Source organism: Mastigoproctus giganteus, chromosome 1 (genome assembly GCF_048544385.1).
Source record: "Mastigoproctus giganteus isolate SK-2022 chromosome 1, ASM4854438v1, whole genome shotgun sequence".
Taxonomy (NCBI): Eukaryota; Metazoa; Arthropoda; class Arachnida; order Uropygi; family Thelyphonidae; genus Mastigoproctus; species Mastigoproctus giganteus.
The window spans coordinates 146,994,656-147,012,042 of record NC_143575.1 but is presented as its reverse complement, the minus strand read 5'-3'; the positions used below and the strand labels follow the sequence as shown (position 1 = coordinate 147,012,042).

The following is a 17,387-nucleotide window of genomic DNA, read 5'->3' as shown; positions in this document are numbered from 1 at the left end:
CAGGCAACTTTATAACCAAAAAACAAAATCCACGGTAATTTCGTTGGCCCACCCCTTGCCTTGTTGCACAGCGTCGTGGCATCGACTGGATAAGGTTCTGAATGTATCTCTGGGAAATCTCATGGTACCAAACACGAATTAATGTCTCTCGCAACTCTAAGTAATTTTGGTTTCTTTTGCATTACTGAAACACTCATTTTGAAACAAAACGGGTGTTTCAGTAATTGAGGTCTGGACTGTTACCAAGCCATGTTATTGTGCGAATTGATATATCCTTCAACCATTTTTGAATCTGTGGACAAGAAGGTCAGCGAAATAAATTACGTTTATTTAAGCAATAGTCCGATATTTCATAAATTTAAAACTTTTGCTAATTGTATAAAGTAGTACCTACGGTTTTGGCTGTGTGACATTGAGCAGAGTCGTCCTGACAAATGCAATCGGCAACATCCCCATAGTGATCTCTAATTGTAGAAAGTAATTTGTCTCAATGTCCTTGTACACTTCAGCATTCACTGTACTCTTCACAAATTCAAGACAATCAACTCCTCTATGTGAAATACAGTTCCATATTATTTGAGAGTATCTAACAGTCTGCTGGTCGTCCAAACATGCAAATTGAATTTTGATTTACCAGAGAAAATAACACATTTCTACTGATCCTCAGCACAACTAGCATGCCTTTAGACGCTGCGCTTTCATTTTTTTTTTTTTTTTTTTTTGGGTCAAAAGTGGCTTTGGGCGACGTGCTACTAATCCCAATGCGAAAAGATGTATGTACTGTCGCAGTAATTGCCTTTACTCCAGTATCCGGCTCCTTCCTTGCTGTTTTGAGATCTGTCGATGAGGATCTTCTGTTTCGGACAGAGATCAACCAGAAATCTGTCCTGCGCTGCAGAAGATATTCGTGGACGTTCACTTCCTTTCTGTCTGTTTGAAATGCCGGTTCCTGATAATTTTCGTAATAAACTTGCCACAGTTGACGAAGTACACGAAATCCTTTTAGCTATTTCATGCGTCGAATGTTCCTCTGCATTCAACTCAGCAGCAACGCTTATCCTATGGGGTGTTAATTGTCAGCCACAGCACAGAATGATGTAATCATATATGACGCTCCATCACGTGTCATCAGGTATGACACGTGATGGTGTCGTGACATTTCAGAAAGCTTGCTAGAGACGGATGATGCGATAGAGTAATTATATTACAAAACGTATATGATATATTGCCAAGTTTCACAAATTTTGTAAGTGATGCATTTTTTTTTGAGCACCACTGTATATATGTGAACGTGCCTAAAAAATATCTCAATCGCACTGTTGTAGGGTTTTAGGTGCATCAACAACATAGACCATATTGAAACATTATGTCGGCAAATTGCGTGTATGCTGTGGTCGATTTTTGTCTGGCGGAAGAAAAACCCGAGTTTCCGAGAGAAAAAAAAAAAAATCTGTTTCCCTCTGAGACCGACTAACTTAACCACGTTGTGAAAAATGCTTACAAAAATTCTTCACGTTATTGACAGGATTCGAATTCAAGTATTTTTCCAGCCGATGTGGGGAGGACGATAACTAGACTAACTGTGCTTGTAGAGCTTGATGGCGTACTATTGTTGATATTATTTCTATTGGTATTCGCAACACAGTGGAGATCACAACTCCTAGTAATTTAAATAGCCTTACTTAGAATGATACTAAAATGCTATCTAGTCAACGCCCTCGTGGGTAGCACAGTTGGTAGAATCGCTGTCTTACCCACAAAAGACTAAGGTGAAAAAGACAATTTGAGTCCTGTCGAGGACATGAAGAATTTGCTCGCATTTTTCATAACGTGGCTGAGTTAGTCGGCCTCAGGTGAGGATAGCATAGTTTTTTCTCCCAGAAAGTCGGGTTTTTCGTCCATCAAACAGAAAATCAATCACAGAACATGCAATTTACAGACAGTATACAGGGTGGCAATTGGGACCCTACTACAACAACCTATCTAGTCTACAATATATTGCAATTGAAGCGCGGTTATTATGGGCGGGACTATTTTGGATAAACACTGTGACGACTGAGCCCACGAGATGTCCACGTATGTCTCTAAACTGTGTATATTTTATGGTTGGTTTATTATTATTATCTCTTATGGGAAAAATTTTTCCATCCAGCAACAGATAATGGTACCACGTGCGTTGGATCGTTATGTCCGGTTACTATTATTGGTTGAGAAACTCTGACTATCCTACACGTGTTCAGGATCGCGGCTTTCTGGAGTTCCTTGTAGATGTTTTCTGGGAGGCCTATTGCTGCTAGGTTCTTATGTGGGCTCTTTGGCACCATGTCGGTGGTCGGGGCGGTCGTTACTTATTCCATATGCCACATCTCTTTGATTTCCTCTCTATGGTCTGTGTAGGTTTTCTGGAGGTTACTGTTGGCACCGCTACGTCTATCAAGTAGGTAGCATTTTTCTTCTTAGTGAGGGTTATGTCCGGTCTGTTGTACGGTATCATCTTGTCTGTTTTTATGGCGTGGTACCAGCACAAAAATTAAAATTATGATACTAGGGTCACCCATAAATGATTACATCTACCCATATATTTATTTTGTCTGTAAATTGCGTTGTTTTCTCTGGTCGATTTGCCTGTTTTGCTGGACCCGTTTCTGGGGAGAAAAACCTTGCTATCTACGCCTGAAATCAACTAACTTAGTCACGGAGTGAAAAAAGCCAATTAAAGTTCCGCGCGTCATTGACGGAATTCGAACCCGGGCCTTTTCCACCCGGTGTGGGGAGGTCGGTGACGATACCACTGTGCTACCCACGTAGAAGAGGTACCAGCACAGCTTGTGAGTAGGAGTCAGTAGTACGGCCTGAGTTTCGTACAGTACTTGTAATATGGTATACGTTCTTTGATAATCTTGTATTTTTCCGCTGACTTCTAATGTATTATCCCGGTGACCTGATCGTTGCCTGTGAGTGTAGTGCGTATGGGTGATCACCCTGCTTCCAGCAATGAAGTGCTGCATTATTTCTAAGGAAAGGTGGAATGGTCGACAAGTATCGTCTGCCATTCCCGAAGTTTCTGGCGATGTAGTTTCTAGTGTTGATTTCCTGGTCTTGGATAGCGAACATGAATGCTTCGGTCTTGGGGAAGAGCATCCCACTGCGCACTAAACAGATTCTCAATAAATATGAAGCATATTTTAGCATTAGAGTAGAATCCTATTTACAGCAGATGAACTGAAACAGGCTCTTGATAGAACCAGGGGAAACAAGTGCCCAAGCCATGACCTCATCGAGGTTGAGGTAATTAAAGTTTCCCACCATCATATCCGCAACACCTGTTAGAACTATATAATAACTGCCTTTCTATAGGAACCTTTTCTGCAATCTGGAAACAAGCTAACCTGAGATTAATTCTCAAATCCTGAGAAACCCCCAGTCATCCAAGGCTTTATAGGCTCATTTGCTCTACTACCAGACCTAGGCAAACTACTAACAAGATTGCTGTTAATTTGACTTATAGCCCACTATCAGGTTAAAAATTTAGTCAAACAATATGGTTTTAAGGAAGGACACACACACACAGGACGCGATTCACCATACCATGACAACTATTGGATCTATACAGGAAAAATACTTGCTAGCCATTTCAGTAGACTTTGAAGGAGCTTTTGAAGCACTATGGTTGCCCAGCATTCTTCGTGGTCTGTGCCAGGCTGAAGTGCTCCATAAGTTATACCAATGTATAAAGGATTACCTAACCAACAGACAGATCACTATGCGCAAAAGATTTCAAGAAATCAGGCGCACAGACTAAAGGCTGCCACAAGAGTTGCTTTCACAGACGTCTTATTAAAGGTAAAATTAGAGGGAGTGTTAGCACAAAGTCTTACTGTACTGTTATACAGAGTTTGCAGCAATAGGCTGGGACTAGACGTCCACCGGTAGTCAGACTAGCAAGAACTCCAATCAAAGCAGTAACCAAAATGAAATATCTAGGTATAATATTTGACAACAAACTATCCTTCTTTCCACACAATCCAATTCGTCAAAAAAAAGTCCAAAGATATACTGCCATGGTTGTCCGAATCAATAGAACTGATTGGGGCCTAAAAAGAAAAACCTTGGCCCTGATTTACAAAGCCATCTTCCTGTATCATAATGTATGGAGCTGCCACCTGGTATCACAAAACAGCACTGTCAGGAATAAAAATAAATTAGACAATCAGAATTCAAACGATTCTGTTACGATAACATAAGGAGCATGTTGCACTGTCAGTACCCCTGCTCTGCAAGTATTGGCTGGTATCCTTTTGTTTCACCTGGAGATAGTAAAAAATGGTCTATTACAGGCTCAAGTAACAAATAACAACTACTTTCTTGAGGATAACCCTCAATTTTTAAAATCCCATGAAGCAGGAAAGGAGCCAAATAGCAATCAAACTGTATAGCAACTATGGCAAGATGACTGGAATCGAACGACCAAAAGTGAAGTGAAAATAAGGTTTATACCATAAATTTACCCAGAGCCCTGGATTATTATATATCTCCTTTCTGCTGCCTAGGCATGACTCATTCAAGGCTAAATTATTTGGCCTTGGTATAGCTGATGGCTCATACTGCACCTGCGGTATAAACGAGGACTGGACCCATGTTGATAATGTTGTACGACTACCCGAATTATGGCAACCTGAGAAGTGTTATCACAAAGATTGCATCTCCTCTGCCAGAAATCATGAGCATCTGTTTATAACAGAAGAAAACTACTTTAATCCATTAACAGAATAAGGAAAAGCAGTTTTTGCAGCGCGCCGGACAACTCGCGCCAGGCAGGTTACAACACAACAGTTTCAGCAGACTTAAGCAAATTAAATTCTTCACAATAAGACTTATTCCACATGTGGTCTTCTCCCCATATAGACAAATCAAGACAAGGGTGGCCTGTCGGAATGTGTTTCCCCACCCCATACGTAAATGGATGTTTATGCGGACAGTGAACTGGTAATGAAAATACTGGGCATAAATAAGAGCACATGGGATTCCTGGATTTCTTCGTGCCTGTAAAACTGAGACCGAATGCATTGTGTCGGGTGTAAGTTACTATATTTTAACAGAATAAATGTAACTCCCTGTCTGTTAAGAGTAAGTGAGGGTGTATAAATGTGTATGAATATACGTACAGTGGTTTATACATGTCCATTTATAATGGACTGGACATGTATAACTGGACATGTATAATGGACATGTTTATACATGTCCATTATACATGTCCAGTGTATTTATGTGGGCAAGAGTGTTTTGCGTTCGTGCGTGTGTGTGTAAGGGTTGTTATAGGGTTTTAGGAACATCCAGTGGCGGATTTCCGCACAGGCGCGCGCCTGGGGCCTCTTAAATAGAGGGGGCCTCATATCTCAGGTCTCAAAAAAAATAAAATTGTTTCATTTTTAATTTTTACACTCATTATTATTACCGTTACTGAATAAAACTATAATTTAATATGAGAAGTTAGTAAACTCTTATGCCATATCCCTACATATTATATGTAATATCTATGCGAACTAAGTGACTCTGAAGTAGAATACGTATTATCATTAATGCTTAGTTGTGCCATTTTTTCATTTAAACATTAGTTTAAATATGTATGAAAGAATTGCGCAACCAAAATGATTAAAACCGCAACACCAAATCTAGAGCGCGTGCTACAGTAAAAACGTGCGCGTAGAATGCACACTGTAGTGCTACCGAAAATATTTAGAGGGGGGGGCCTCAAAATTGAATTGCGCCTGGGGCCTCTCAAGTGCTAAATCCGCCACTGGGAGCATCGCAACTAAGGCTATAGTGCTCCATGTATACTGTCTGTAAGTTGCGTGTGTTCTGGGTCGATTTTCTGTTGCTGCACAAAAACCAGGGAGAAAACCATGCAACCCTCGCCTGAGATCGACTAACTGAACCACGTTGTGATAAAGGACCATAAATTCCTCTCGTCATCGACGGGACTAGAACTAGGGCCTTTTTCCACCGGAAGGCTGTGGTTCTACCAACTGTGCTACCCAAGAGGGCGTGTGTAAGAGTGTATGCTTTGTATCTGATGAATGTATGTATACGTGCAAGGTATGGTATACGTGCTGGGTGGGAAATCAGTCCACTTAGCCTGCAACAAAAAAAAGTGTCATCTCCTATTCAGAGTTCAGTACTGAGAGAAAGAAATGTGTGAGATTGGGTGAATGAATGAGAATGTCATTTATGTGTCATTTTATTATGAATGGTAGGTCATGTGTGTGTAAGCTTTGCGGTGATCGAATAAACGATTGTGATTAGTATATTAGTTGGTTGTTGGATTTTAGGAGCATCGGCGACTAAGGCCATGTTGCTCCGTGTATATTGTCTGTAAATTGGGTGTGTTCCGAGGTAGATTTTCTGTTTTCTGGACGAAAAACCCACATGAGTGTCCGGGAGGAAAATTATGCTAATCTCGCTTGAGACCGACTTACTCAGTTACGTTGTGAAAAATACCCATAAATTTCTCCAGTCATCGATGGGATTCGAACTCTAGTCTTTTCCACTGGTGTGGAGGGCGGGATTAGTATAGAAAAAAAAAATAATACATAAAGTGACTGTCTATATTTAAAGGGCACTGTGTTCTGTCTGGATGTATGCTAATGAACGGGAGAAGGCAAATGTGCGAAAGAGTACCGTTGTATGCGTGAAACAGTTGCTTGCCCTTATGTATGTCATAAAACAAAACAAAAATATATCTTGTACATGTATGTATCACAGGTAAGTGTGCGGTTGGTGTACATGTAGATTGTGTTGTTTTGAAAGGGGCCCCTCTTAAAAATTAGACTGCACTGGAGGTAACCTATTTAGGAAATCACCTCCCGTCTTGCTGACCCAGTCCAAGGACTGGGTGGGATTCGCTCATTTTTCTGTTTGTTTCTTTCGTTCGGGTGGGTGGGGTTTCGTCATTGAGATTGAAAGAGGGGTACCCCTCACTACCTTCTTTATGGTGGATTGGCACTTTTCCCTGGAAGCAATCCTTCAAGTTCTTAATCGCTTAAATCTGTTCGGTGTGCCGAATCCCTTTCTTCTTTCCTGGCCATGGTCAGTCTTGGTGGCCGCCTTCGGATGGTGTTCGCAGCTCTTGTACGTCATTGTCCTGGTCCTTCTCATAACCTCCCGCAGCTCGGTTTTGGTCCACTCTATGATCCCGAAGGAGTAAGCACTAAGACTGCGTAGGTGTTTATGGCTTTATCTGTATTCCATTAATTTAGCTTTGCTTTTAGCAGGCTTTACTTCTGTATCTTCCTCACTGTTCCAACCTAGGGTCAGGTGAATCAAAGCCTTCCATCTTTTTATACCTTCTGTCATTCTCTCCCACTCAATCTCTTCGTTTCCACATATTCCCTAATCTGATCTCCCCATCTTTTCCGGGGTCTTCCTTTCGGCCTCTTGTCCATTTTCATCTCAAATATTCTTAGTATTCTGTTCGACTTCATTCTCTTCATGTGTCCAAACCATCTCAAACGTGATGCAGATATCTCCCTCAAACTTTCTATTCCCAAGTTCATTCTAATATCAATATTTCTAATTTTGTCTCTTCTAGTTTTAGCTAGCATAATCTTTAACACCTTCATTTCCATTGCTTGTATTCTTCTGGTACCCTTTTTTTTTATTTATCCTCCACGTCTCAGCAAAATAGGTCAAAATAGGGACAAAATATGCCTTATTTATCAGCTTTTACACTTCATTGGAACTTTACATGCTGTTAACGTTACAGAAGAAACTTTGACTAGCTGCTATTCTCCTTGTTATTTCCATATCTAGGCTGCCATCATTTCATAGGTACTTAAAATTGTTCACCACTTCCAACATTTCATTCCCTAATTTTATCCCTTTTACACTCACTCATCACCATCTCTTTGCTTTTTTTGGTTACTTATCTTTAGACCATACCCACTGACTACTTTCCCAATGTGTTAGTTTCTATTGAAGGTCTTCCTCCTTGTTTGCCCAGAAGACATCTGCAAACACAGCTGTTCCACCTTTTTTTATCATTCACCGCTACAAGGATATTGTCCATCACAATAATAAGTAATTGTGACAATATACTACGCTGTCGAAGTGTCCATTGGACAATGGAAACTAATCTAAGTGGCCAAATTTTGTCCTCGCACAACTTTCAGTTTGAATACATATTTTTAATCATCACAACCTCCTCCTCCTCCTCCTCCTCCTCCTCCCTGTCTCCATTTTCTCCAGACTTTACCACACTTTTTATGTTCTTGTTTATGCTCCGGTATGACCACCAAGTCTGGAGTTTACAATAAATCAATCAATCCAAATGTTAATCGTATTTAGCAGTCACGGGCTTTAACTCCGGTCCACTCAAAGAGTGTGTACTACTGCGCTCGTGCCCCTGACAACTCGGCTAAATTTCTCTTTGCATACTATCATATGCCTTTTCAAGATTTCCAAATTTACTTACTCCAAATTTAAAATCGTAAAAATAGAAATCTAGCAATTGTTATTCCGTTTTCCCTACAATTATTTAAATTGAAATTCAAAGTAAATGTAGTTATTAGCCAGTTCTCGTGCACGCTCTCCGTGCTCGTGAACGTGGTGTAGCTTATGAAGAGTTATTATTAACCATATGGTGCTCATGCTGCACCGGCCAAAAAATTTCTGAGTTACCGAGAGAGAGAGAGAGAGAGAGAGAGAGAGAGAGAGAGAGAGACCGACCAGCTCAGGACCCTGGGTGTGCCCAGCCCATACTCACCAGATGTAAGCCCCTGGGGTTAAATACACACCCCCACCTACGAGGGGTTTCTGGAAAGTAAGGTAACATTTTCTCTCTCCATGATGTTTAATAATACGAAGTTGAAACTACACACCAAGAAATAAGTGAACAGGCACTACTTCTCCACAGTCTCCAGTTTTATTGATGCACTTGTCCCAACGATGGATCAGTTTATCAGTACCAGTACTGAAGTTCGTTCCCACATGCAGTAATCAACATCGCACCGCCTGATGAATTTCCTCATCCGTGGTGAAATGCTTTCCTGAAAAGTGTTTTTTCAGAGGGCCGAACAAATGGAAGTCTGAAGGCGTTAAGTCTGGGCTGTAGAGGGTATACCTATACCCCCTACAGCCCAGACTTAACGCCTTCAGACTTCCATTTGTTCGGCCCTCTGAAAAGGGGTGTAACAGTTTCCCAACTATTATGGCGCAACAACCCACGAGTGGTGTGGGCAGTGTGTGTGGAGTTGCGTTGTCGTGCAACAAAATCCCGCCGCTTGTCAGGAGGCCTGGTCGTTTGCGTCGAATGTTGGCTTTCAGTTTTTCCAACGTTGCACAGTAAAGCTGTGCATTGATTGTGTCTCCCTTCGGCAAAAAAATCCATCAACAGAACACTGTGGCCATGACTTTTTGGATACTGGGAACAGTTTTTTGAATTTTTTGCGCACAGGAGATTGTGGATGTTTCCAGGTCATGGAGTCGTTTTCTCTCCGGGGTAAAGTGATGAATCCACGTTTCGTCTGCTGTGACTATGCGAGCGAGAAAATCCTCTCCTTCGTCGCTGTATCGCAACAGGTTCTCCAGACAGTCCCATGCGTTTTGCTTTGTCCTCCTATCAGTGGCGGATTTAGCACTTGAGAGGCCTCAGGCGCAATTCAATTTTGAGGCCCCCCTATAATTTATTGATTTTATAATTATTACTACTGGGGAACTGGCAGATCGAATACATAAATGTAGCCATCTGGTGTACCCACACAAATTAATTTCCTTAAATTTCCCAGTCCATTGTTAGCGTTCTACATACACATTATTTGGCATGGCACATTATCAAATTTCTATTCCTTATAGATATAAATATATTAGGTGGCCGTCAAGAAGGTTGACGGCCACCAGTTTGGGAAGCACTGTCGTAGACAACAGTAAAAACATTATTAAAAATATCATGCAATCTCTAAACAAACTGAATCTAGTGGAAATTTGACTCATTATTGAAATGCAGCTGATAAAATGGTTTTCAAATAACGCGAAAAAAAAAATTAATTCCAAATTATCACTTGCTATAAATGTCACGCCTGGTCAAACAATTCAGTTTTGATAAATACATAAACAATGCATAAGATATTACAGATACTTACTTGATAACAAAACAAAAATACTCCTACACTAAAATACCAACCACACCAAACTAGTAATTTGTAACAGATTCGTGAGTGAAATGTTAGTTCCGAAAGCTATTAAAAAAGACGATGCTCCGTTACATGTGAGCCAGCGCAGTAGTGATTTCAGAGGCTTTAAAAGACTACTGCGCTTGCTTATTGGTTCCCAATTAGTTGCGAATAGTTTTGAACCGCCTCCGCGAACAAATCTAATATCGTTTCTTGAGCAATATAGTCACAGGATTCTTCATTCGTGGAATTACCTCCACTAGGAAAAAACTGAAAGTGTTTAATTTAAGCATTAATGATAACATGAATTCTATTTCAGATTCACTTAGTTCGCATAGATATTTCATATAATATGTAGGGATATTCGCATAAGAGTTTACTAACTTCTCATCTTAAATTATAGTTTTATTCAGTAACCGTAATAAAGATGAGTGTAATAATTTTAAATGAAACATTTTTTTTTTTAGATCTGAGATTTGAGGCCCCCCCCCTCAATTTAAGTGTCCCCGGGCGCGCGCCTCGTGCGCCTGTGCGGAAATCCGCCACTGCCTCCTATGATAATTGTCGGGGCACCCAGCGGCAGCACACCTTTCGAAAGCCAGAGACATCGTGAACAGTCGACTTATTCACGTTTACTATTTGTGCAATTTCACTCGCCTGGTTTCAAACACGATGCCCTTAATGCGCGAAATGTCTTCTGTCTTGCTCAATGAAGGCCTGCTCGCCCGATGTCGATCGTCAATGTCAACACGGCCCGCTTTAAATTCATTGCATCAAAAACACACCTGCTTCTTTGTCATCACATTTTCGCCATAAACAGCAACCACACCAGTTCACGATGAATGTCACTTGTATACCTTTTGCTTGCAAAAAGCGAATAACTTCGAACATCTGTTTTGGACCACACTCGCACGGTAGCCGCCATTTTGCAACTGGAATTTGCTGTGAGGCAACAGTACTGCAACACTGCACTGGCGGTCTTTTTGAAAGTTATTTACGGGTCTATCTGTCCATAGTGTTTCATCTCATTCCCTTTCACCATTTTTTTTTTTTTTTTTTTTTTGATTTGGTAGTTATTGGCGCATCGGCTTCTGTGGCCATATTGCACCTCCCAAGGTTTTTGCAGTACTTTGATCCAAGCCCGAGGCGGGAATCGAACCCGCGACCTTTGGGTTGCCGGGCAGGTACTTTACCCACTCGGCTAGCCCGGTCGGCTCTTTCACCATTATTAAGGAAAAGTGTTGCCTTACTTTTCGGAAACCTCAAAGTTTCATTTTTCTTAATCTTACAAGTTTTTATTAATGTATTATAAATTTATTAATAAATTAAGAAATATTAATTTATTAATATTAATGTTTTTATTAACCAACCTGTTTACCAATTTTCATTAAAATATTTTTTATTACAGCATATATAAAAATCGAAAAATTTAAATATGTAAGAATTGTTTGGAATATCCGAGAATATTCCAGAAAGATACAGAATATCCCTGTATGGCAGTACATTGTAGAAGATTATGTGGTAGAGCGTTGTGGATGATTCTAGTGTTCTGCAATCATAAATTAAGGAGTAATATCCTTAAAGCTGTAACTTATAAAATCGAGCACCTGTCATTCCGAAAGAGTTGGGTTTTTCTTGGTAAACATGGCAAGAAATAAGGAAACGAGTATGAATTAAGTTGCTGATGAAACTTAGGCCATAATGCCCGTATATAATGTCTATAAATTACGTGTATTCTGCAGTTGATTTGCTGGACGAAAAACCTGATGTTTCCGGGAGAAAAAACATGCTACCCTCGCCTAAGACCAGTTAACTCAGCCACGCTGTGAAAAATATCCAGAAAAATTACTCGCACCTTTAACGGATTCGAACTCTGGTTTTTCACACCCGGTGTGGGAAAGACTATGTTATACTTACTGAGCTATGCTACGGACTAGGACATACCTAATTTACGGACATAATACATATGGTGCATGAGTTTGTTTTTTTTTTCACGAGTAAGCTTGATTTTTTTTTTTTAGTGTAAGCACACTAACTGCAATTAGCCATTTTTTACTAAATTTATTAAACAAAAAAAAAAAAAAAATTCAAGCGCTAGGGAGTGGAAGGATGTTTTTGATAGGCCATAGCAGCCAGAGAATAACAGAATTACTACTTATGTCACTCTTCTAATCTCTGACTGCGTGCGGTCCTATGCCAATCAAATTGTTTTATAAGCCTTTCCGTTATGGTCGTATACAATAAATTTTCACTTTAGCGGAGGTGAATTTAACGGACTTCGGAAATAACGAACAGCATCTATTGAACTAGGCATTTCGTTTGTACAAGACTGGGTGATGTAACTGCCTCAGTGCGCTGGTCACTAAATCACCATCCCTTCTATGAACCTGGTGAGCGCGTCAGACATCTACAAGGAGTCGGAGAACATCCGGTGAGGGTACCCTGAACTCATACTGAATAAACTGTAATCAGTTTCCGCAGCCACCATCAGGAGCGGACCGGCTGCAATTGACCGTAGCGGTTCCCAACAATTCTGGTCTTTTTTTTTTCTGCAGTAACATGCTACAAATGTTATTGTTCAAGGCCAGGTTAATTAAAATGGTGTTTGTGTGGGGGGGGGGTAATGTCTTAAGTTACTAGTCAGGTGAAGAACTACTTGTATGAAAAGATGAGTGAGAATGAAAGGCTGTTAAACTAACCCTGAAATGATAACTAGATTTCATAATGAGTCTAGAAACATTGCCAACTTCCCAGTTTCAGCACATATACAGTGTATACCTTTTTAGTATATGTGCTCAAGAGTACGTGTGTGTGTGTGTGTGTGTGTGTGTGTGTGTGTGTGTGTGTGTGTGTGTGTGTGTGTGTGTGTGTGCATATATATATTAGCATAATGAAGTATTTAAAAAATAAAAATGGTACAAAATATAATAAGAAAATTAAGTTTCCACATTATATATATGTGTGTGTGTGTAATTGTATTGCTATTGTATAACTACGGATACCCGCAGAGCTTTTGGTTCCAATCCCAGTTTTCTGTAAATAATGCATTAAAAGTAAAAAATTAATATTCGGTCTCAACATGTTATCATAAAATTCATGTTTTTAGCCATACTAAATATGAAATTAATTAAAATTAGTAAAACTTTTAATGAGACAAAACAAACTGCTATGCATAGCTATTCATTTCGTTATCTATCCGTTCAAAGCTCATGTTGGGTAGCGGAGAGATGGCCATGTGGATGAATGGAGTTTTTTTTTTTAAATTCCAGGATAGCTTAGATTTTGGTGTCTAGATATATTTTGCATTGGTGATTAAGTTTTTTAAACCTGGGCCACTAACAACACTAAAATCGTTAGCGAATTGCATTCACTCCATGAAATTGGATCCATAAATTATATAGGATCCAATAAAGAAATTAGTCAAATCATGTGCGTATAATATATAAATAACTGTAACAATAGCATTAACGCCATATATCATTAGCAATACATGACAATGGTAATCCATAATAAATATAGGATTATTCCGTTTTAATAAAAAATCAAGACTCGCATAAACACACAATAATTTCGGGACAGATGCAACTTACAAACTCGACACACACTGATGCCCCATCTAACAACTTAAACTGCCTTAAATCAAAGAAAAATCATTAAACCAAATGACATCCACTGACCATCATCGAAGCTCGAGTAATTTCATTAATGAATTAATCACCGTCATTAATATAATATGTAAAATCATGTGCATAAGTTATTCTGAGACTTTTTCAGTGTATAAAAAGCATAATTTGTATATGCGGTGAAATTCATAAAAAAAGCAGAACTAAGTTTTCAAGGTGGCATACTTTTTTTTTTTTTTTTTTTGGCTGGTGCAGCATAAGCCTCAGGCTTCCTTGCACCATATAGCTAATAATAATAATAATAATAATAATAATAATACCTCATATTGTAAAATCCTTCACAATATGTGAAAGATTTCACAATATGAGACCGTAAATGATTTATGTAAAACTGTATCGCAGTATAAAATAATTCCACGATGGAATATCGTGGATTTATATGACAAAACTTTGTGCAACACAGTTTTAATGCTGAAATTTTATACTACTCTACTTTGCTCAGTGACCGTAATTAAAAAAGAAAAAAAAAAAAAACCCGACCGTATAAACAGAACCTACTCTAAAACTTAATAAGTCTACATGATTTTAAACTGAGGCGCCAAGTAAAGCTCGTACTGTGTAATAAACTGGTAATATATTAGGATGATATACAATCAACGTCTACTTCTGTTTCAAGGTAAAGAACTACCTGTTTCAAAACAAAGTATACATGTTAAAAGAAAGACAAGGTATTTAAAACTGGGCAATTTTATAAAGAGGGATTTAACAATGGCGTATTGCGTACATTAGTGATATATTCGTTTCATTTTCGTATTTTAAGCTTATTTTACTAGAGTATTCATGAACAATTAGCACTTACGGTATGTAAAAATATGCCAGTACTAACAGCCATGCGATTTTTTTCGAGCACCCAAGAGCTGATTGGTATACTACTTCGATTATCGTTCTTCTTCCGAACGATATATCCCCTCAGTTTGGCGACCATGTTCCCAAGGGCTGAGATATGCCTTGTTTCCACTTGCCACACGTTAGGTGATATATATTCATGATGAGCAATACGTATGCAGAAGAGAAACCTTCTTTAAACAAAATTCCAGATATGCAGTTTGGAGTACAGTTACACTTAGTCGCGAACCATTACTCTACCACATAGTACTTCACAAGAACAAATCATACAGATTACCGCAACAGCATTCGTCAAAACAGACCAATAACAGCATCTTAGCAACGGCATACACGAATGTCTACATTTTCTGACACAAGAGGGCGCCACTCTTATATAAATTTGAATGGTTAAAAAAAAAAATAGATGAGGCAGGAAGCTACAGACGATCGAGACCAGCAGCAATGGCTTCTGCCGTTAGTTGTATCGATTAGTGAATTCTTTTGTAGCCAAGGACGTTTGCTGCTCGCCAGTTGTCGCACTGCTACAAGCGTTTGCCGCGTTCTGTATGACCGTTAGTCAGTTTTCGGTAACTTGCTTCTGTCGACCCAGTTTCCTAGTAACAAAACAGCTTCAAAAGATTTCATTATTTGATCTTTTCGCAATAGAAAACTGAAAAAAAATAATACAATATACTTTAATAATAAGGGTTATTTATTCAAAGTTACATCCATTTGTTGTTTATATTGAGATCTTAAAAAATGATTACCTGTTATTCAAAATATATAAACAAGAAATACTTGTTTCTACATTAGCTGTTAAGCTCAATTTGCATGTGCAAACTGACTGACACACGAGTACATTACGTACATCTAAAGCTTAAAGATATACATTACGCACATCTGAATATATAAATCCGAATTTTTTTTGGCACAAAATGCGCAACTTGATTAATTGTGAGGTTTGTATCTGTATTTGCATATTATTTATATGCAAGTACAGATACGAATCTCTAGATTAATTAAAAATTCGTCAGCTAAGTTAAACGTCACCGGACGAGGAAAGTTTCGTGTTTTGGTACATCACTTTTAATGAAACTACATATAGGAAAACAGAGAAGGCAAACATTTTCTTAAGCATTGATTTTTCTAATTAGCTCTATAATTATAGAGCAAATTTTGTTTATCCACGTCAGTTTTTTTTTAACTGAAAACACGAAAACAAATGTACAATAAAACCTGAGCAAGTCGGACTAAGTGAGAGTAGTCTGATAGTTCAGCAAACATACGTTAATAACAACTCCTTGTTATGGTAAAAAAAAAAAATAATTCTGGATTTCTTCAAAATCTAGGATCTTGATGCTGATTATGTAAAATTCGCTATAGATAAAGCACGCGGCTACTTCTCAAATGGAGCAGTCCCTCTCCGTTCTATCTTGGAGCTGGGGGCCTTGAAAATGAACTGCTTGGCTTCTATTGATTCTTCCGCAGAAATCTGTGATGAAAATGTAATATCAGCTTATTTTTCGCAATACAAAGAATTATTGTAATAGTTTAAAATACACATCTATGAATGAAAACTGTCGCCTCCATACAGTAATACCACTAGACACTGTACTATAGCTGTTAAGTTCAATTTGTGCATACTGTTCCTGTTATGATTATTCACCTAAATTTTATTTCTATAATTAAATGTCTATAAACAATTTTTTTTATACTTTCTAAAATCAATTATTTTAGAAATCATAATTTCCTCTGTGTAAATAGTCCACAACAGAGGTTGATAGTGCCCAGGGAAAATAAAAAAAAAATGCGCCCCTTGAAAACTGTTCTTTAAAATTCTGGCTGAATTCTTACATTGGTTTATTGCAGATTGCTGGTTACTCGTTATAATACCGGTTACAAAATAAAAGCAAAATACACTTATCGTAAAAAAAAGAAACATATTTGGCCCGTGCCCTATCTGCCTCACCCTGGTTACACCACTGCTCTATAAGCTTTTGTATACGAGGATCAGCTACACCTCGCATCCGTCTCTCCGTGGAGTGGACTGTAGGTATGGTGAATCCGTGGTATCTATTTGCCGTTATGTGTATCTCTCTCTCTCTCTCTCTCTCTCCAGACAATAAAAACTTATTTAATTTAGATGATAGTAACACGACACAGAAAATACGAAGAAAATTTTATGAAATTATTTATATTCAAAACAAAGTTAAAAATAGAGTTTAAATCAAACAGACACGAATTCCTCAGCCTAAACATAGGCTGTTTTTTAAGGACAGAGAGGTAAAAACAAAACAAATTACTATTATGCTTAAAACTAAAATTACATATTCAAAACTTCTAGTGGATACTTATTACAATTTACCCATAATACATTATTTATTACATTATATATTATTAGTTTTACCTATTCTATATATTAACCCCGGAGCTCACATTTGGTGAGTATAGACTTGGCACATCCAGGTTCCTGAGCTGGATGTCATCATTCTTCTCTTTCTTGGTGATTCCTTCCTACCTCTCTCTCTCTCTCTCTCTCTCTCTCTCTCTCTCTCTCTCAGGTTAACTCGGAATTTTTTTTTTTTTTTTTGGCTGGTGCAGCATAAGACTCACGCTTCCTTGCACTATGTGGCTAATAATAATATACGATTTTAGTAGTACAAGGATAAATAAAATAAATTGAAGTAGATATTAAAGTTGATTAGAATTTTAC

The 17,387-nt window shown here is 38.5% G+C and overlaps 1 protein-coding gene across 2 annotated transcripts in view; it reads right to left on the bottom strand.

Moving 5' to 3' along the window:
• Positions 1–14,980, bottom strand: part of LOC150091183 (transmembrane protein 198) — a 278,344-nt gene extending 263,364 nt beyond the window's left edge. For both annotated transcript variants that reach the window (XM_090382651.1, XM_090382643.1), the window contains exon 1: positions 14,649–14,980. The gene's annotated coding sequence lies outside the window, so the exon portion shown is untranslated. The remainder of the gene's footprint in view (positions 1–14,648) is intronic.
• Between the last annotated feature and the right edge of the window lie 2,407 nt (positions 14,981–17,387).